Source organism: Canis lupus, chromosome 5 (assembly GCF_048164855.1).
Source record: "Canis lupus baileyi chromosome 5, mCanLup2.hap1, whole genome shotgun sequence".
Classification (NCBI taxonomy): Eukaryota; Metazoa; Chordata; class Mammalia; order Carnivora; family Canidae; genus Canis; species Canis lupus.
Window position 1 is genome coordinate 81,338,764 of NC_132842.1, and position 18,523 is coordinate 81,357,286.

Genomic DNA, 18,523 nt, shown 5'->3' on the forward strand with positions numbered 1-18,523 from the left:
CTGAGAAATCTTTCTGTGCCTGGGTTTGCTTGCCGATCGTCTGTCTCCCCGCCCAAGCAGAGGCGCCAGGAGGGCTGGCTTCTGGCCGTCCTCGGGTCTCCTGCCCCTGGCACGGCATCTGGCGGGAGAGGGCACGGTTCGATGAGGAAGTGCTGACTGCGGCACAATGACAGGAAGTGTGAGCGCTGCGGCCCGACACCAGCTGGACCTGCTGCACCAGCCCAGACTCCTAAACCCGGTTCATCACGGGTAAAATCAGGACAGCTGACGGCTATGTCTCCATCCTGCCCCCCAAGGAGGTGGGACCTGGGGAAGGGTCCGGGGGAACAGAGGATCGGGGAGCACCAGTGACCGGGGGCCGTGCCCAGGCCCGCCGCCGACGTCATGCTACCCAGGCAGGAACGAAACCGGCCCAAATCCCACTGTTGTCCCGGAGCCCACAGGCACCTTTCCCGGGTACCCACCCCATCACGGGGCAGGGGAGGCTTCCAGGACCTCAGCTGGCTCCAGCCCCAAAAGCCTCCCCTCCGCAGAGGTCTCGGTCTTCAGACACAGGAGCCTGAAGCAAGGCACACGCCTCCCAGCCCTTCTCCTCTTCTGACCCGAAGAGGTGAGCGAGGGGCCAGCCCCATGCTCATTCCATTGTCGCCCGGACCCTGCGAATCAGCCTTATCAACCCCACTCACAGGGAGGGAAACTGAGTCCCCAGAGGTTAGGGTCCTGCCCAGGCCACACGGCCAGCAGCACAGCCGGAAGCCCGCTGGTCCCCTCCGCAGCTGATGGAGTGAGCAGGTTGTCAGGGAGGACCCAGAGGCCAGGGACACTCCAGGAGGCCTCCCCCAGGGTGCCACTGGGCCAGGGGGCTCAGCTCCTCGTGCAAACCTAGCCCCCCGGCTCAGCCAGCCCCCTGCCCACCTCCCCTCAGCCCCAGGCCTGTGGCTCCAGAGTCAGACACCAGGGACCTCCAGGCCCCAGTGCAAACCACCGCTGGTGGTCACGCCCGGACCTCCTGGCCGGGAGAAGGGGTCTCGGGAGCATTCCCTACCCCGGGCACAGCCATCCCAGGAAATTCGGACGGCCCCGGCCATACATGTGGGCTGTTCATTCTGGGGAATGAACGTGTGGCCAGCTGTGGGGGCCCAGGCACACGCTGTGGTTTTAAAGGGTCCGAGGGGTTGGGGGGACTGGTTTGTGTTTGCCGGGCAGGTGGACAGGGCAGCTGAGGAGGGACAGAGCAGCCATGAGAGGACCGCCCCCTCCCGCCCAGCAGCTAGGAGACTGGTGCCTCCAGGCGCTCAGGCCGCAGAGCCCCACGATCGAGGGTCTGGACCCTGAGAACCCCTCTCTCCGGGGAGGCGTAGTTCACCTCCACCCTCAGTCCTGGGAACTCAGTTATGTCTGAGTCCCTTCCAGCAAGACCGCCCACCTCACTGGCCCTCTGCAGCCCCCGGAACCCCGGGAGTCACCCCCAAAGTACAGTCTTGTGTTAAGCATCAGAAATAAGATGAAGAGGGATGCCAGGGTGGCTCAGTTGGTTGAGCATCTGCCTTCAGCTCAGGTCATGATCCCGGGGTCCTGGGATTGAGCCCTGCATGGGCTCCCTGGTCGGAGGGGAGTCTGCTTCTCCCTCTCTCTCTGCCCATCCCCGCTGCTCATGTGCTCGCGCGCTCTCTCTCTCTCTCTCCAAATAAATTTTTTTTTAATCTTTTTTTTTTAAAAAAAAGAGAAAGAAGATGAAAAAGGGAGTAGACTTCTAAGTCTGTCCCTTCCACGAAAGCAGGAGTACCTGGGATCCAGGTGACCTCACATGAGCCCCTCAGCCCTGCCCCCCAAGTCCTCCTGCCCACAAGGTCACCTCCGTCCCCAGATGTTGAGGGGATTGAAACAAGCCAAGCACTAGAGGAAAGCTGTATATTGGTAGCAGAAGGATGCCAGGCCCACATTTCCAAAAATCTTCCCGCCCAGTGTTCCTTTGGGCTGGACCCCTGCTAATGAACTGTCCCATGTGAAAGACAAGCAATGGAGGCTCAGACCTTACGTGAACTGGTGCCCCCAAGACAGCAAGAACCTGGCCCAGAGCGCTCGCTGCTCTGTCCGGAAGCCTGGTTCGGCCCCCAGAGGAAGAAAGGAGAGGAGCAGAGAAAGCAGAAACGCATCCATCAAACGCCTGCAGTGTGCCAGACACCGTCCCAGGCCCTTTGCCTCCAGGATCTTCCTAAATGCCACGATGATCCCCGCGCTGCAAATACAACGCCCCTCCTCTTCCTCCCTCTGCAGAGAAGGGCCCACTCTCAGGGGCCCGACCCCCTCCCTTTCAGACCCCACGGGGCCGGGCCCACTCTGATCAGGACATCTGCAATCTTACTTAAAAGTCACCACTCCACATAATTAGAGGCACTTACCCCCTCAGATCCATCCTTCTCTTCCGATCACTTTTATAGCCAGTAATAACTCTTGAAAATTCCTCAACAGATGGAAATTTTATTTGACTAATCATGGCTGTTTGACTAGCTGAGGTGCAGTGGCTCAGGGCTCCGTCTGGTAGGGCGCCCACCGAGGTGACTGTCAGGGGGCTGGGCAGAGAGCCCCGAACCCAGGGCCACCTGGAGGGTCCACTTCTCAGAGGGAAGGCAGAGGAGGGCATCCGAAAGTGCCAGGTGCTGGGCAGCACCGGGCAGCACTGGGCAGATGGGCCCCACCCCTCTAGGCCCTCGGGCTCTAGATACATGATGGTTGGAGCCAGGGAGAAACTGGGACATCCTGGCTTAAGCACCCAATAATGCATGTCGGCTGCTACCCACCATGCACTGACTCCACGCCAGCCCTGTGCCAAGTGCCCACATGCATTATCCCACCCGGTCCTGCCAACAATCCTATGGACGCATGAGAACGTTCCCATTTCACAGATTCGCAGATGATGGAGCAAAGTCACAGGCCCAGAGTCACTAGGCTGAGCTGGCACTTCCATGTGGGGAGTTGAGAGCTGCTGCCCCTCCCCCCGCTCACCCAGGGCCAAGAGATCCTTCTAGAACCCACACAGAATTTTGTCACTGCTATAATAAAAATAAAAAATAAGTAATAAATAAGTAAAAATTAAAAAATAAAAAATCAGGCCCACAAAACTCCCAGTAACCCTGCAGCACCCACCAGGCAAAATGAAAGCCCCTTGGCCTGGCCTTCACAAAGAAACCCCATTCCAAGTATCTATGCAAGAAATATAAACATATTACACCGAAAGGCTGGTCCACTGGAGAATATGCAGAGCAAATTATTCATAACAGCCCCAAACTGGAAATACCATCGTGAAAATGGATGAACAAACGATGATTTATCACACGCAAGGTGATAAACCAATCGGGAAGAGAAGCCACATGGTAATTTGGGTTTTTTTTTAATTCTTTTTTTTAAATAGATCTTATTTATTTATGAAAGACACAGAGAGAGAGAGAGAGAGAGAGAGGCAGAGACACAGGCAGAGGGAGAAGCAGGCTCCATGCAGGGAGCCCGACGTGGGACTCGATCCCGGGTCTCCAGGATCACGCCCTGGGCTGAAGGTGGTGCTAAACCGCTGAGTCACTGGGGCTGCCCCACATGGTAATTTGAATGGGAAAAGTTCCATATAAAGAATATAGCTATAATCCAAGACTCGATTAACAAAGGACTGGCTAGGAAAAGGATTAAAGAAAAGTCTAGAGAATAGTATCAAGGAGGAATCCCTCTGGGCCTGACATGGAGCCACTAGGGAGCCACTCTTCTCCTCTCCAACCTGGGCTGAAGAGAGCCCCCCAAGGAAGCATCCCGCAGGCCCAGGCTGAGAGGAGCCCCTCAAGGCAGAGCTAGAACCCCCAAGGCAGTGCACACGCATGCACACGCACACGCACACGCACACACACTGCGGGACGGCCATCCAGACGTTGCTGAACAAGACCTGGCTGTGGCCCACCACATGGCAAGCATTTGGCCTCGTGCCACACCTGCGGAACTTGCTAGAAACCCACCCTGAGGCACTTACCAGAGATCTGCCCGTGCACCGGGGAGAGGGCGATACCACAAAAGCCGCCTCTGGTGAGACACCTCACGACAGAACCGCCTCCAGAGCGGTGTCAGGGGAGCTGCGGGCCCCGGGGAGCTGCAGGAGCCTGGGAGCAGCCCAGCCAGGAAGCAGGGCCCTGAGCTGCCGCATGGGCTCCGGGGCGCCCTCTACTGACCCAGCCCAGCAGGCTGGCGGGGGGAGGAAGCTTAAAGGGCCCAGATCCATTTCCATGCAGCAGGCAGGAAGGGTGGTCTGGAGCTCCCGCACACCATGCAGCAGGCAGGAAGGGTGGTCTGGAGCTCCCGCACACCACAACTCCGTGGTTCTCCCCAGGAAGACACAGCTCCCATCCGTATAGCTTCCCTTAAATGAAACTAACAGCCCCAGAAGTCACCGCTGACTGTATTTATTACTCCTCGGACCCCGTCACAGTTCCACGGGATTTTCTGTCACCTAACGACAAAATCATAAAATCCGCTTCCCAAAACTTGTGTGTAAAATAAAAATGGAAAGGGGAGAGAACGGTTCATCGTTAAATACATTTAGGTATTGTCATTACTCGTTCGGGAACTGGGGGGGGGGGGCGGTGACCTGGGAGTGGGGTCCATGGGCCGACTGGACCCCTGTGTGTCAGGCTCCACCTTCTATTATCTGACTCCCATAAGCCCCAATTTGAGTCCTGGGCCAGAGTGGCACTGTGGGTCCCTGACCCGTCTGCCTATTTCCTTTGCCCCAGTCCACAGTCACTTGGATAAATGGCCCCAGGTCCCTTTGGGGGAGTTTGGAGGGATATTTAAACTAAGGACTTGCAACAACGATAAGGCTTCTTCCTCAAGGGGACCTGGCCTCCCAAGGGCCTCCTAAGGTCGTGAGCTGCCTTAGACGTGGAAACTGCAGGAGAGGCAGAGGCTGTCTTGGCGATGCACGTCAGGCGTTGGCTACCAGACCCAGACCTTTTTATGTCATATACATCAAGCAGCACTGCAGTGGGCTGTAATTCATTTCATTCCCGGGACACTGTGACTTACTAGCCACTATCAAAATCCCTATGGGCCCAGGCGTTCTGATTGCCCATCCATCCTTGCTGCCTTGCAGGAGACGTGCCCACCTTGCCCTTGGCAGTGACGTGCTGCCCCTTGGTCTCTGCAACTCCGGCCTGCCCTTATGCCCACTGCAATCAGGGAGCCCATCTCAGTGGAGGCAGCCTCTCAAGTCATGTCCCGCCTGCAAAAGAGAGATGCCATGGAGCGTTTCATGGATGCTCCCCTCACTCATCTCCATGCTGCCGTCTTCTGCTGCTTTTTATGGAACATAGTGGGCAGGGGGGTGGGGGGGTGCAGATCGCACATAATACGTCCAGCCCAGCAATCCTGTCTCCCCACACCTTTGGACTCCCTCTTCCCCATCATGACGTCACGGCTTCATTAACCTTAGGCCACTATTGGGTCCAAATGTCAGTTAATCAACCAAGTAAGCTGTTAGAGCCATCGCCAGCGGCACATGCTAATAACCGAATCCAAAATCTCCAGGAAGTGCATCCGTGACAATTAATTCTACCCAACACAGTGTTATTATCCTGCCCTCTTTGGTCTAAAATCCTTAAAATCCACTCCTACACGGGGCCCCCAGAATTCTGTTGACCTGTATTAGCGAAGCCCTGCAGTGCTTTGGATTCTTCCTCTCGTGTCCTAGTGTGTCACTGCCACCATGCGGAGATTTGGCCCTTGTCAGAGGTTAGTGACAATAGAGGCAGTTTTGGTTAAGTCTCGAGGAGAATGAGCAACCCCTCTCAAGATACCTGCCCCCGCTGAGGTCATCACAGGGTTTTTACACAGAGGGGAAACAGCTTCCTCAGACATGGGTGGAAAGGCCACCACCTCCAATAAGGGGGGGGGAGGTTGGCTTGGAGCCACGTGGGGTTTATGATGGTCAGTTTCACCGGGGGCCAACAGATGTCCCCGTTCTGTGTTTCAGGGTCCCTTTCTTTCCCAACCAATGCCCTAATTTTCACACGAGAGTTCTGTCAAGATGTGAATTCCATTGTGGTTGTAATTCAGCAACCAACACAATTAAATTTTATGTTTGATTTCCAGAAAATACCAGCCCTGCAGCTGTAAAAATAATAATAATAATAAGACCTGTAAAGGCTGTCATGACAGCTCTCTAGTCCTGGGACTGTGACTATGAGCTGAGCCAACGGACCTGCACTTGTCATCTCCTCTCTGCAAGCTCTAGAGCCCTCAAAAGGATCCATCTCACCCCTGCAGTCCTTATGGTCATCACCACTGCCATTAGCAGCCAAGGGAAGCATCACTCTGGCTCCCAAGGGACGTGCCTTGATGGCACTCCAGCTCAATCACCTGGGGGTGATAGCCTGGTTAATTACAGGGCCACTGCATACCTTGGGGGACGCGCACCCTGCCTCCCATCGGCAAGTCGCTCAGCACCGTGTTCCAGCCCACGGAAAACCAGTCCACAAATCTCATCTCTGCAGACCAATCTCCTGGTACCACTGCTGACACCAATTCTACACTAGTTTGGGTCTAATCAAGAAAAAGGAACCACACAGTAATTCCAACAGGGAAAGTTCCACATGAAAAATTAGCTTCTAACAGGGGATTAAATGAATGTGGCCTTGGCTAATAAAGAATAAAGAGAACTGTAATTAATGTAAGAATAGCAGCTAAGGGAGCGGCTACAACCCACAGAGCTGAGGTAGAGCCCCCTGAGGAAGAGACCCCACCCAGGGCTGGGGTAGAGCCCCTAAGAATGCCACCCTCCACTCCAGGAACAGCTCCTGGGGGCTTTGGTAAGACCCTCAAAGATGAGTGAGGGTCCCCCCCCCCCAACAGAGGTGAAATATCAAGAAAGAGTCCCCTAGGGCTGAGGTAAAGACCCCAAGAAAGATCTCCCCCTATTCAGGGGCCAAGAGAGACACCCCCCCCAAAGAAGAGTCTCTCAGGAAGAGACCCTCCCCACATCAGGCTGAGATAGAGTCCTCAAGAAGGATTCCCCCTACCCTGGGCTGAAATTGAGCATAAAACCACCCAAAAAGAGGTTTTATGGGGGGTGAGATAGACCCCCCTCAAAGAGGAGCTCCTCCCCCCAGAGCTGAGGAAGAGCCAGGGAGGCCCACCCCCCCAAAGGGGAGGATATAGAGCTCAAGCGGACACACATAGACTGAGCTACCTCCCCCTCAAGGAGAAACTCCCACCGGGGCTGACACAGGCCCCCAATAGAGTCCCCTCCTCAGGCTGAAGAAAACTTCGCAAGGAAAAGCCCGTGAGCTGAGGAAGGGTCCCCCAAAGTACACACACTCCCTCCAGGACGGCCATCCAGACGTTGCTGAACAAGACCTGGCTGCGGCCCACCACATGGCAAGCATTTGGCCTCGTGCCACACCTGCGGAACTTGCTAGAAACCCACCCTGAGGCACTTACCAGAGATCTGCCCGTGCACCGGGGGGAAGGCGATACCACAAAAGCCGTCTCTGGTGAGACACCTCACGACAGAACCGCCTCCAGAGCGGTGCCAGGGGAGCTGCGGGCCCCGGGGAGCTGCAGGAGCCTGGGAGCAGCCCAGCCAGGAAGCAGGGCCCTGAGCTGCCGCATGGGCTCCGGGGCGCCCTCTACTGACCCAGCCCAGCAGGCTGGCGGGGGGAGGAAGCTTAAAGGGCCCAGATCCATTTCCATGCAGCGGGCAGGAAGGGTGGTCTGGAGCCTGATGGTGATCGAGGAGAAGCAGCATCCAAAGAAATACTGCTCAGCAATGAAAAAGAAGGAACCACTGATACGTGGACTCATCTTCTAGATGATTAGGTCGAATGAAAGAAGCCGGACTCAAAACCAGCACATTCTGTAAATTCCCGCTTATGTGAAGTTCAGAACAGGCCAACTGGTTTTTAATGACAGAAATTTTAAAACAAAGTGGTGAGGGAGGTGTTTCCGTGGAAAGGGGCACTTTCTGGGGTGAGGGACATATCTTCCATCGTGAGTGGGCCAGTGGTAACACAGGTGTAGACATTTGTCTTAATATTTAAGGTTTGGGGATGCCCGGGGGACTCAGTGGTTGAGCGTCTGCCTTCGGCTCAGGGCGTGATCCCAGGGTCCTGGGATCGAGTCCTGCATCAGGCCCCCCCACAGGGAGCTTGCTTCTCCCTCTGCCTGTGTCTCTGCCTCTCTCTGTGTCTCTCATGAACAAATAAATAAATAATTTTTTAAAAATATTTAAGCTCTGTGCATCTCATGGCAGATCAATTAGAACTCAATTCTTAAAAATTAGCCCCCAAAGTTTCGGTTTCAGGTCATCACTGTGTACAATCTCCGCATAGTAGATACACAAGTACGCTTGAGTAAATAAATACAGGAGCAAATCACGCACTCTGCTTTCCTCGTGTCAAACAACTTGACGGTACCCCCAATTCACTAAGCTCAGTGGTCCCTCCGCCCACCATTTGTACTCTCACTTTGGGTGGTTCCAGTTCCCCATGGTCAGGTCCGGTCTGGAAGCAGGTGACCTTCCTTCTGACATACTGTCGGGTCACTAGGAGCCTAGCACTACACCGCGGTATCGCTGTCCTGCCCCTCGCCTCCTCTCAGGCATTTTCTCAGCTCACATCACCAAAGAGGAAGGGTGAGTTCATGGAGCACCTGGCTGGCTCAGTGGTGGAGCATCTGCCTTCGGCTCAGGATGCAACCCCGGGGTCCCAGGATCGAGTCTCGCTTCGGGCTCCCCACAGGGAGCCTGCTTCTCCCTCTGCCGGTGTCTCTGCCTCTCTCTGTGTCTCTCATGAATAAATAAATAAAATCCTTAAAAAAAAAAAAAAACAGAAGAAGAAGAAGGGTGAGTTCAGCACAACCGGGTATTTTGAGAGGAAGAGAAAGACCACTCTTAACCACTTTGTCTCTGGAGTCGGACGGTGCTCGGTCCAAATCCCGACTCGGCCACTTGAGGACCGTGGGTCTCCGGCGAGACAGCACATCACCCTGAGCCTTGCTCCACTCATCTCTAAAACAGGGAGAACCATGGTTGCCCCTTGTTGCCGGGAGACACAGTGAGTTTACCCACAGAGAAAGTGTCGCCCCATGTCCATCCCGGAGGGAGCGCTCGTCATGAGTAAAGGACGGATGTCATCAACTCTAAAAACCAAGACATAAATAAATAAATAAATAAATAAATAAATAAATCATAAAAACCAAGACACGTTTTCACATTTGAGTGTCTCTGAAATCAGAATCTATCAATGACATCCCACGGTCTCCTCGGACGGTGCCGGTCACGACAGGGACACCAGCGCCCGTGCGAGGGCAAACCCGGTCAAAACCGTTCATGGGGGTGTCACCTCTGTGTCTTAGCAGCAAATGGCTTTCAGCGAGAATAAAATAAAAATATGAGGCGCGGAGAAAGCCTTCCTGGCACCTCCATTGGCAGCGGCTTGTCTCTCTTAGCGGCGCGCAAATTAGCGGAGTGTCTTACCGCCCACGGTTTCTCGGATTTGATGAGACACCCCACGGTGGTCCTCGCTGCCCGTCCTCCCTCTGCGGACGGTCGGGTTACGTGCCCTGTTCCTCCCGTCTCGCCCTCAGACGGCTAGACAGCCCTGCCCTGTCCCGTGACTGCAGAGGCTCCCGGCAGCGTGGGGCCCGGCCACGCGAGCAGCAGGACGGGGCACCTGCTCCAAACTGAAGCCTCGAGACACGTGGCAGGTTTCGGCCCGGCCACGGCAGCCGCCCCCCTGGTGCAAGAGGAGCAGGGGACGGTATAGCCCAAGCTGCAGCCTGGAGCAGAGCCCCCCCGGCTGACCCAACCACTGTGAGCAAGGGGCCTCGGTGCTTGTGAGCCACTGAGTTTTGGGGGTGCTATTGGACATAGTAGCTAGTCCATCCACTAAACTGGGCCTCGAGGACAGGCCCCGAGCTCCGTTACCTCTGAATCTCCGTATCCCGACCGCTCCCTGGACACAGCAGGTGGAGAGGGCGCTCAGAGAGATGCTCAGAGATGGAGAAGGCCGGCCCGGGAGTCAGGCGGACCTGGCTTCAAGCCTCCGCTCTGCTACTTCCTCAGCCTCAGTGTCCTCACCTGTGAAATGGGCTCTAATCACAGGAGCAAGGGAGGGACAGCGACGGGGGTGCAGGGGCTCCGCTCGGTGCCTTGTGCTTCCGGGCGCTCAGGACACCCCTGAGTAGGTGCTTGTGAGTGAACATGTGACCGGGACCCCCGCGACCCCCTTCTGCACTCCAGAACCTGCCAGAAAACTTCCTTCCAGATGTTCCTGGCGCATGGCGGGCAGGATCTGGCGGGATAGAAGGGCTGGCAGGAGCCAGGGGAGGCCGTTGCCAAGCTGCTCCAGTGGTTCGCCCCCTCCCATGCCCAGAGGCCCCCCTTTTGCCAATTCTATTTCCATCCCACTTGGCATCCGAGTGCCTGGCTGGTGCCAGGCTCGAATTTGGAGGATTTTGTGCTCCCCCAGAATTTTCTGCCCCATTTACTCCCTGTGATAAAGGCAAGAGTGGGGAGCCCAGGGGGTGAAGGGCTGCCTGTCGGATCTGTGCGCGGGTTGGGGAGGGCCGGCTCTCCTGGCGGCAGATCGGCTAGCCACAGGGACAGGACCCCTCTGGACCAGCGTGTCCCAGGTCACCCCCCCACAGGCCCCTCCCTGGGACAGTGATCAGCGAGGAGCCCCCGATTCCTGCACTGACTCTGTCACAGCCTGCTTGTGACCCCAGGCTGACCCCTTAACCTCTCTGTATCTCCATTCATCTTGTCTCTGCAATGGATGTATCTGGAACGTCTCCACGGTTCAGGTCAGAGACCCTCCCCCTCTGGAGTCTGGGGGCTCTGGGGACCGCCTCCCAGGAGCTGTGGAGTAGCAGCGACCAGGGTCCAGGCCCTCGGAGCAGGTGCCCCTGGAGGAGCGGTCTGGTGGGTCCTGAGAGCCCCGAGAGCCCCGTGCTTCCTGACATGTGCGGTTCGGGGGCTTCCCTCCCACCCAGACCCTCCTGACAGCTCTGCACCAAAGAAGCCCCAACGGGGCCACGGCCAGGGAAGCAGACCCCAGTAGACCTTCCCCCTGAACTTGTCCTTCTGTGGCCTCAGGGGTGCCCGGGTTCCTGGCTTCCCCCAGCCCTGCTCATTAACTAGTCCCTTGTTGCCATGGTTTTCTGAGCCTTCCTCAAACAGCAAGCCCAGAAACAAGCAGCAAATCAGATAATCAACGAGTCTTGGGCTGAAGGGGCCCCAGAGGTGACCTACACACACACACACACACACTACACACATAGATGTGCACACAAACGAGTATGCACACGTGTGCACTTGCAAGCACACATCCACACATGCACCCACACATGTATTGCACCTCCATGCACATGAATCACGTGTGCATGTTTGCAGAGACATATACGTGTATTGTGCATATGGACGCATGCATGCGCACTGACATACACATAGATATACATACACATATGCACACACACATGCACACACGTGTGCATACACACTGGTCCTGTGCCTCAGCCCCTCACCACCCCACGCCTGCCATGGCTGCGCCCTCCCCCGGAAGCCCAGTCACTGTCACCACCACTATCCCATTTTCTGCCCCTCCCCCCTCTGACTCTGTTTCCCTCCTGGCAAATCCTTCGGTGCCCACCAAGGTCAGCAAGGTTCAGGAGGCACGGATGGTTACGACCGGGCAGCTGGGAACCACGGGAGGATTAACCCGGTCACACCCCTGCTAGGTGACCCTGGAGGCTGTCAATGATATTCTTATTTATACTGTCACCACTTTGTCACATTTCTTGCGGCCTTCAACACGCACCATATACTATGTGGAGTGCTTCCCTGAATTCATCCTCACAGCAAACCCACAGACAGATATTGTCATCCCCAGATGTTATTTATCCACTACTGGGTACCAAGTTACCCCAAAACTTAGCGGCCCTAAATGACAACGCTTGTCATCTTGTGCAGTGTAAGAGGGTCAGGAACCCGGGAGTGGCTTAGCCGGGCAGCTCTGGGTCTCCCACGAGGTCCCAGCAGGCAGTGGCCAGGGCTGCTGTGGAAGGCCCGCCTGGAGCTGGAGCATCCACTTGCAAGCTTGTCCACATGCCTGTTGGAGGCCTCCGTTCCCCACCACCTGGTCTCTCCGTGGGCAGCCTGCGGGGTCTCAGGACACAGCAGCCGTCTTCCCCCAGAGCTGCCCATCAAAGGGAGGGAGAGAGAGGACAAGAGAGAGAGAGGACCCAAGACCGGAACTGCAGCATCCTATATAACCTCGTCTCCCAGCCTCACCAGGGGACGCCGTCCCTTCTGCTATATTGTGTTGGTCACACAGTCTGAGCCCAGTACAGCCGACAAAGGCTGTAAACACCGGGCCGTGGGGACCATGGGGGGCCGTCATGGAAACCGGCTCTCACACCCCATCTTACAGATGAGAGATTCAGATGAAGTGACTGGCCCGGCGTCACACAGCTAGTGAGTGACAAGTGGGTGTCTGGAGGCAGGACGGTCCAATGCCCACATGCACATCCTTCGCTCTGTGGCTTCTCCTCCCTCTGGCATATTAACATTTCCCCAAATGTTAGAGGGGTGAGAAGTCAGACTGGATGTTCTTTAAGGGCTCGTCCATTTGGAAAGTTCAAAGCCTTCGTTAGCAAGGTACAGAGTGGGACCTGAATCTGCCTCCTGACTTCCAACCGCCAGGTCTTGTCCACGTCAACACAGCGGCCTTTGCCCCAGTCTCAGACCACGTCCGGGTCTCGGTTGCCTCTTCGGGAGAATGGAAGGAAGGAGGGTAGGGAGGCACAGACAAGACCTAATGATGGTGCCAAGCAGGAAGCAGGTGAGGACGGGGATGATAAGGAGGGCGGTGGTGCCAGGGAGAAAGACAACGAGGACAAAATGATGGCAGTGGTCGTGGGAGTGATGATGAGCAGAGACACTTCCCTGGAGCACGTCCTACGGAGCTGAGAGCTTACATTTCCCTCGTCCAGCAGCAAGGGCACCACGTTCACGCCAGCTAGACATCCCGAGTCTGGCCCCCGCCCCAAGGGATGGGCATGCACAGGTGAGTCTCAGAAGCGTGCAAACTTCTCAGAACCAAGAGCTAGCACAGCCGTCCGGAAGGGGAAGGATCATCCTTGCCCCCACTTTGCAGGTAAAGAAATGGAGAACTTCCAGCCAACGGGAACTGAGCCAGAACAGAGGTCTCCATCCTCACCCCGACCCTTCCAGCTCCGGCCCCTGGGTGAGGGGAGGTTACAGCCTGAGAGCCTGGTCCCTCGCCTCCTCCATCAGGCCTGGTCCATCCTTCCTCCATCAGTCTAACCTCCTGACGCTCACAGCTTTGTCCCACCCCCACCCCCTCCCCACCCTCGCAGGGTTGTCAGGGGGCACATCAGAGGCGAGGAAGCCTGTCTGGTGAACACTGACCTTGTTCCAAATTACTCCCGGGGAAGGACACTCAGAATCAAGAGACAGCATTCGGCACAACAGCACACAAACAGTTCAGAAAGAGGGGGAAAAATTAAGTCTTTGAAATAACATTAATCATGATAATGCTTTGCTGGTTCCCTCCCTTGGTGTTTGCGGATGTTCTTTCTCGAGGTAGTTTTAACCCCGGAGGGTCCAGGCTCTCCCAGAGTCCCCAGGGCCACGTTCTCTCCCTCCCTCGGCCAAGAAGCTCTGCTGGTGCCGTCGTCGCCCACCTCCTAGCGACCTTCCTGGGTCCGGGTGTCCCTCCAAGGCAAGGTCAGAACTCAGAGGCTGTAATCGGGCCTTGGACGCCCGGATCGTCCTGGTCTGCCTCATTCTACAACTGAGAATCCGGTGTCCCGGAGGCCGCCTCTGTCCTGGGCAGACGGCACGGGGTAGCCACCCCCAGCCCGATGGCTGGCACGCGGTACTGTGGACGGGATGGTGCCCCCCACCCCATCACATGTTGAAGCCCGAACCCTGATGGGGCTGCACTGGGAGATGGGACTTTAAGCAGGTAATCAAGGTTAAATGCAGTCCTAAGGATGGGCCCTGATCCTCAGGACGGGTGTGCTCGTAAGAAGAGGAAGAGACACCAGGAGTAGAGTCCACGTGATTACAAGGGGAGAAGGTGGCCCTCTGCGAGCCCGGGAGACAGAGCTCGGGAGGCAACAACCCCGCTGGCACCTCGACCTTGGACGTCCAGCTGCCAGAACTGAGAGAAATAAGCGGTATTTTGTTACGGCTGCCTGAGCGCACGAATATACACGGAGAAAAATAGAATCGTAGCCAAAGCCGACACTTAGCAGCCCTCGCGGTGGGCCCGGCTCGGTTCTAAATCTCTACACGTGTCAGCTGATGTCATCTTCACAAAGAGCCCATGAGGTAGGTACCACGTCATCCCCACATCATAGGGAAGGAAACTGCAGTTCCGAGTTTCAGGGACTTTCCCCAAAGACTCACAGCTCAGAAAGCTCAGCTCTGGGATTTGAACCCCTGTCGGGCCCAGTGCAGAACTTGACTCTTCCCTGCGAGCCCGGGGAAATTGAAAAATTGCCCGATTTCCAAATGCTGGCTGCTAATTAAGGAAAAAATAATATTTATGGGCATGAACAAAAGTGTCTAACTCTCAGCTGCCAGCCTGTAATTGCTGCTCGCGGAGGATTTCAGCAAGTCAGAATTAAAATTTTGTCCACTGCCGCTGCCGCCGCTGCCGCCGCCACCGCCACACAACTACCTCTGCTCTCCGGTGGGAGCGTGGCTCATCCAGCAGTGGGGTCAAGAGATGTGGCCAAGCAGAGGACACGGGAGCCCTGTGGGAATTCGGAGGCTGCAGCCTCCAAGCCCTCATTTCGTAACTGGCACCGCTGTGCTCAGAGAGGTCAAATGGATCACTGAGGTCACACAGCAGGCTAATGACAGGGCCAGCGAGGCCTGCTCACTGGTCACCCGTCAAATTGAGGACAAAGGGGGCTCTTGAGCAGCTTCTCTTCGTTCATTTTCTCTATGTCTCTGAGTATGGTTTTCTTATTTCTTTTTTTTTTTTTTTTTTTGAGTATGGCTTTCCATCCATTTGCCTGGCTGTCCATCTATCCGTCCAACCATCCATCCATCCGTCCGTCCCCTCAGCCGGCCAGTCAGCCTGGTGCGAGGCCTGCCTGTGGCCTCCCTGAAATCAGGGGCTTTGCCTCACCCGTGTTTGTGTTCCTACCTGCCACCCAGCTCCAGGGTTCACAGTATCACCCCAGGTAACCCTGTCCCGGCTGTACCATTGGACAAGGCACCTCACATCTCCAGGCCGTAGATTCTCCATCTATAAAACTGAGGGCATAACAGCACCTACCTCCCAGTGTCCTGAGGAAGAGGCGAAGGGGGCACACAGCAGGGGCAGGAGAACAGCCAACTGTGACCACCAGCCAGGACCAGGGGCGGGCGCCCATGCCCACTGCCTACCTTGTGCTCCCCGAGGGATGGGGCAGTCAGGGGGGAAGCCTTGCTGCCGGGGGGCGGGGTGCTGAAGAGGGGACAGGAGGTGAGGGGTGCAGGAGAGGGGATGGGAGGGGAGGGGCTTCTGGAGAAGGGACGGGAGGTGATGGGTGCAAGAGAGGGGACGGGAGGGGAGGGGTGCAGGAGAGGGGACAGGAGGTGAGGGGACAGGAGGTGAGGGGTGCAGAAGTGGGGAGAGGAGGTGAGGGGCGGTGGCTGGTGGTCCTAGAGAAAGGAATGCAGAACAAAGCAGCAGGGAGCTGAGGTGAGATTGTCCCACAGGACACAGAGGGACAAGGGTCAAAGGCTGGTCCCAGAGGCCGGAGTGCTAAGGGTCGGGGAGAGGGGGTGGTGTGGACCCTCAGTGTCCTCTCGGGACTGCACAGGCTCGGGGTCGGGGCGGGGGTGGGAGGGGTAGGCCCCGGCCCAGCATCCAGAACCATGCGGGGCTGCACTGGCTTCTCCATCACCAGCTTCTACGAAAATTCAACCGTGACGTGAACTTGCGCTCCATGGTTGTTATTGGGTTTTAATTACACCTCCTTTTTATTTTTTTATTTTTTAACTAAGGACCAAATTGGACCCAGCCACCCTGAAATTCATCTGTGTCGTCACTTGGAGCAGAGAAAACCTGGCCATCTGCTCCGGGCTTCGGGGAAGGAGCAGCGTGAATGGGGGGGGCGGGGGGCAGCGGTGGGGGCAGCGGGGGGGTGAGGGCCCCCGCTCAGTGCTTCTGCCCCTCACACTCCCCGGGGAGAAGCCCCTCCCTGGGCACCTGCAACAGCTTCTTTTTTCCTGCGGCCGCTCCAAGCACCTCCAGGAGCTGGGCCCTGGCTGTGCACTAGGGACACAGCCCAGAACAAGTCGGTCAGGCTTCTTGTCTGGGGGGGATTGGCCATCTGTCTTACTCACTGAGAATCTTAATATTCTAGAAGAGGGAAAAAAAAAAAAAAGGATGGACTGTTTATAGCGGGGGTTTTCTCTGGGCCTATCAGCCCGAGACTTAGTGCAAGGCTGGGCCAGTGTCCCTGATTGCGTTTTATCAAAGGACAGAAAAGACAAGACCCACGGCTTTCACCAGGGGCCGGGCACTGTCTGAGGATCATCTCACGTGATCATTAGTGTGTTGATATTATACCCATTTTACAGATGAGAAAACCGAGGTTCAAAGGGATAAGAGTTGCCCGTGGTGAGGAAGTGACAAGGCTGGGACTTGAACGCAGACCTGAATGATCCCCGAGCCTGTTCTGGTCACCACCAGTCTGCTCTGCCTTGCACAGAGGACTGTGGTACCCCGGGCCCTTCCCCGCCCCCGGGTCAGACCCGAGCGTGACCCAGAATGCCGGGGCCCGGGAATGAGCGAGTGAGGGCCGGGGTGTGTGTCGGCGGCCACGGGGATCGGTGAGCCCGAGTCCGGCCTTGGCGGGGGCAGCAGCCCCCCGACTGCCAAGTGGGGGCGCACAGCTTCCCCGGTGGCACTTTGTTCTCCCTTTTCTTCTCCATCCTGCCCCTGCTGAGAAACGTTTTGTCCTCCGTGGAACTGAGGCTGAAGGAAGCTGGTGTTTGGGGACGTGGGCAGCCGTTTCAGAGCACGGATGGCATTAAGATCCCCAAGGGGAGTCAGGTTCCCTGTCCCCCCCACCCCAGGGAGCACGGGAGCCTTGGGGGACCACGGAAGCCCCTTTTAGGAGACCACACTTCCCACCCCCTTCTTTGTACTCTCTCTCTTTTTCCATTTTTGAATGCATTTTTGCTCAAGGTAAAGGGTGGGGGAGGGTAAGGATCTCGAGATTCCTCCTCCCACTGCCAAGAACCCCCGAGGTCAAGGGTGTGTGAGGGGCCCTGCTGCTCTGCTGGGTTCAGCGAGTTCTCCCTGGAGACTTCAGGCCTCTCACTGGCCAGACAGAGCTGGCCTGGCTCCCTCCCCGGACCCCCTTCCCCCACCGGCCCACCCGCATCAGCCTGGCACACAGCAGACATCCCCGAAGACACCACGTGGGTCCCAGGAGGGGACATTCCCAGGGGAAAAAAAAAAAGTCCAGGTGGTCCATTTCCTATCTCCCTGGGCTCATCTAACCAGTGGCCATCTCCAGTTTTCTCGTCAGCACGAGTCAATTTGGAACTCAAAATATCACAAACTCCGTAAATACAGTCTGCGCAAGATGACCTTTAGAAAGAATACGGCACGAAGGATAAAAATATATACAGACGCTAAACTGGGAACAGTTTTTGGGAAGGAAGGGGGTTACCGAGGACTTTCACCCTCTAATATATTATGTTATATATAAATTTTTCTCCGTAAGTAAACATTTCCTTCTGCATCGGGAAAATGAGATACAGCTGTCTCAAAAAAAAAGAAAGAAGAAAAAAAAAGGAAAAAAGAAAGAAAAAAAAAACCAGACAAGCACCAGAAACTCCTCTGTTTGACGACAGAACAGTCTAGAGAGAGAAGTCAGTAAACGATGGCAAGGGGGGCCAAATCCGGCCCACCGCCTGTTTTTATAAATAAAGTTTTATTGGGACACGACAACACCCATTCCTTTACCTGTCTCCGGTGGTCGCGTTAGCCCTACAAACCCTGGAGTTGAGCTGTTGTGACAGAAATTGTGCGGCCTGCAGAAACGAAAATATTTACTATTTGGCCCCTTCCAAAAATGGTTTGCCCTGGTCTAGAAAAACATGACTTTGTGAAGGAAAGATTGGCGTCCTGTGCCAAGGCAGGAGTCTCTAACATGTTTACCGGCTGGTAATCGGGGCAACACCGAAAAGCGGGTCTTTCAGGATTCAGAGGTCATTGAGCCCATCCTCCTCCTCTTTTCCCCATTGATAGTCTCTTCTGCTCCGACCAATCACCTAGGGAGGGCGAGTACCACGATCGCTCTCTGACAAGATGAGTCCTTTAAATTTTACCTAAATCTTGCACCCCCTAATCTTTGGCCTCACAGCTCAGACCCTTGGCTCCCCCCAGGGCACTTGGTTGGGTCTCCCATTGTTATGGGCTAAGTCTTGGACCTTCCCAGCACGCCAGCAAGA

At 56.0% G+C, this 18,523-nt stretch overlaps 1 protein-coding gene across 2 annotated transcripts in view; it reads right to left on the bottom strand.

The window, feature by feature from the left end:
• Positions 1-7,639, bottom strand: part of ACTL8 (actin like 8) — a 64,572-nt gene extending 56,933 nt beyond the window's left edge. The window contains exon 1 of one of the 2 annotated variants that reach the window (XM_072828108.1): positions 7,474-7,639. The gene's annotated coding sequence lies outside the window, so the exon portion shown is untranslated. Of the gene's footprint in view, positions 1-4,012; positions 4,189-7,473 lie in introns of those variants that run through there. The other variant, XM_072828107.1, reaches the window with a different exon arrangement.
• Between the last annotated feature and the right edge of the window lie 10,884 nt (positions 7,640-18,523).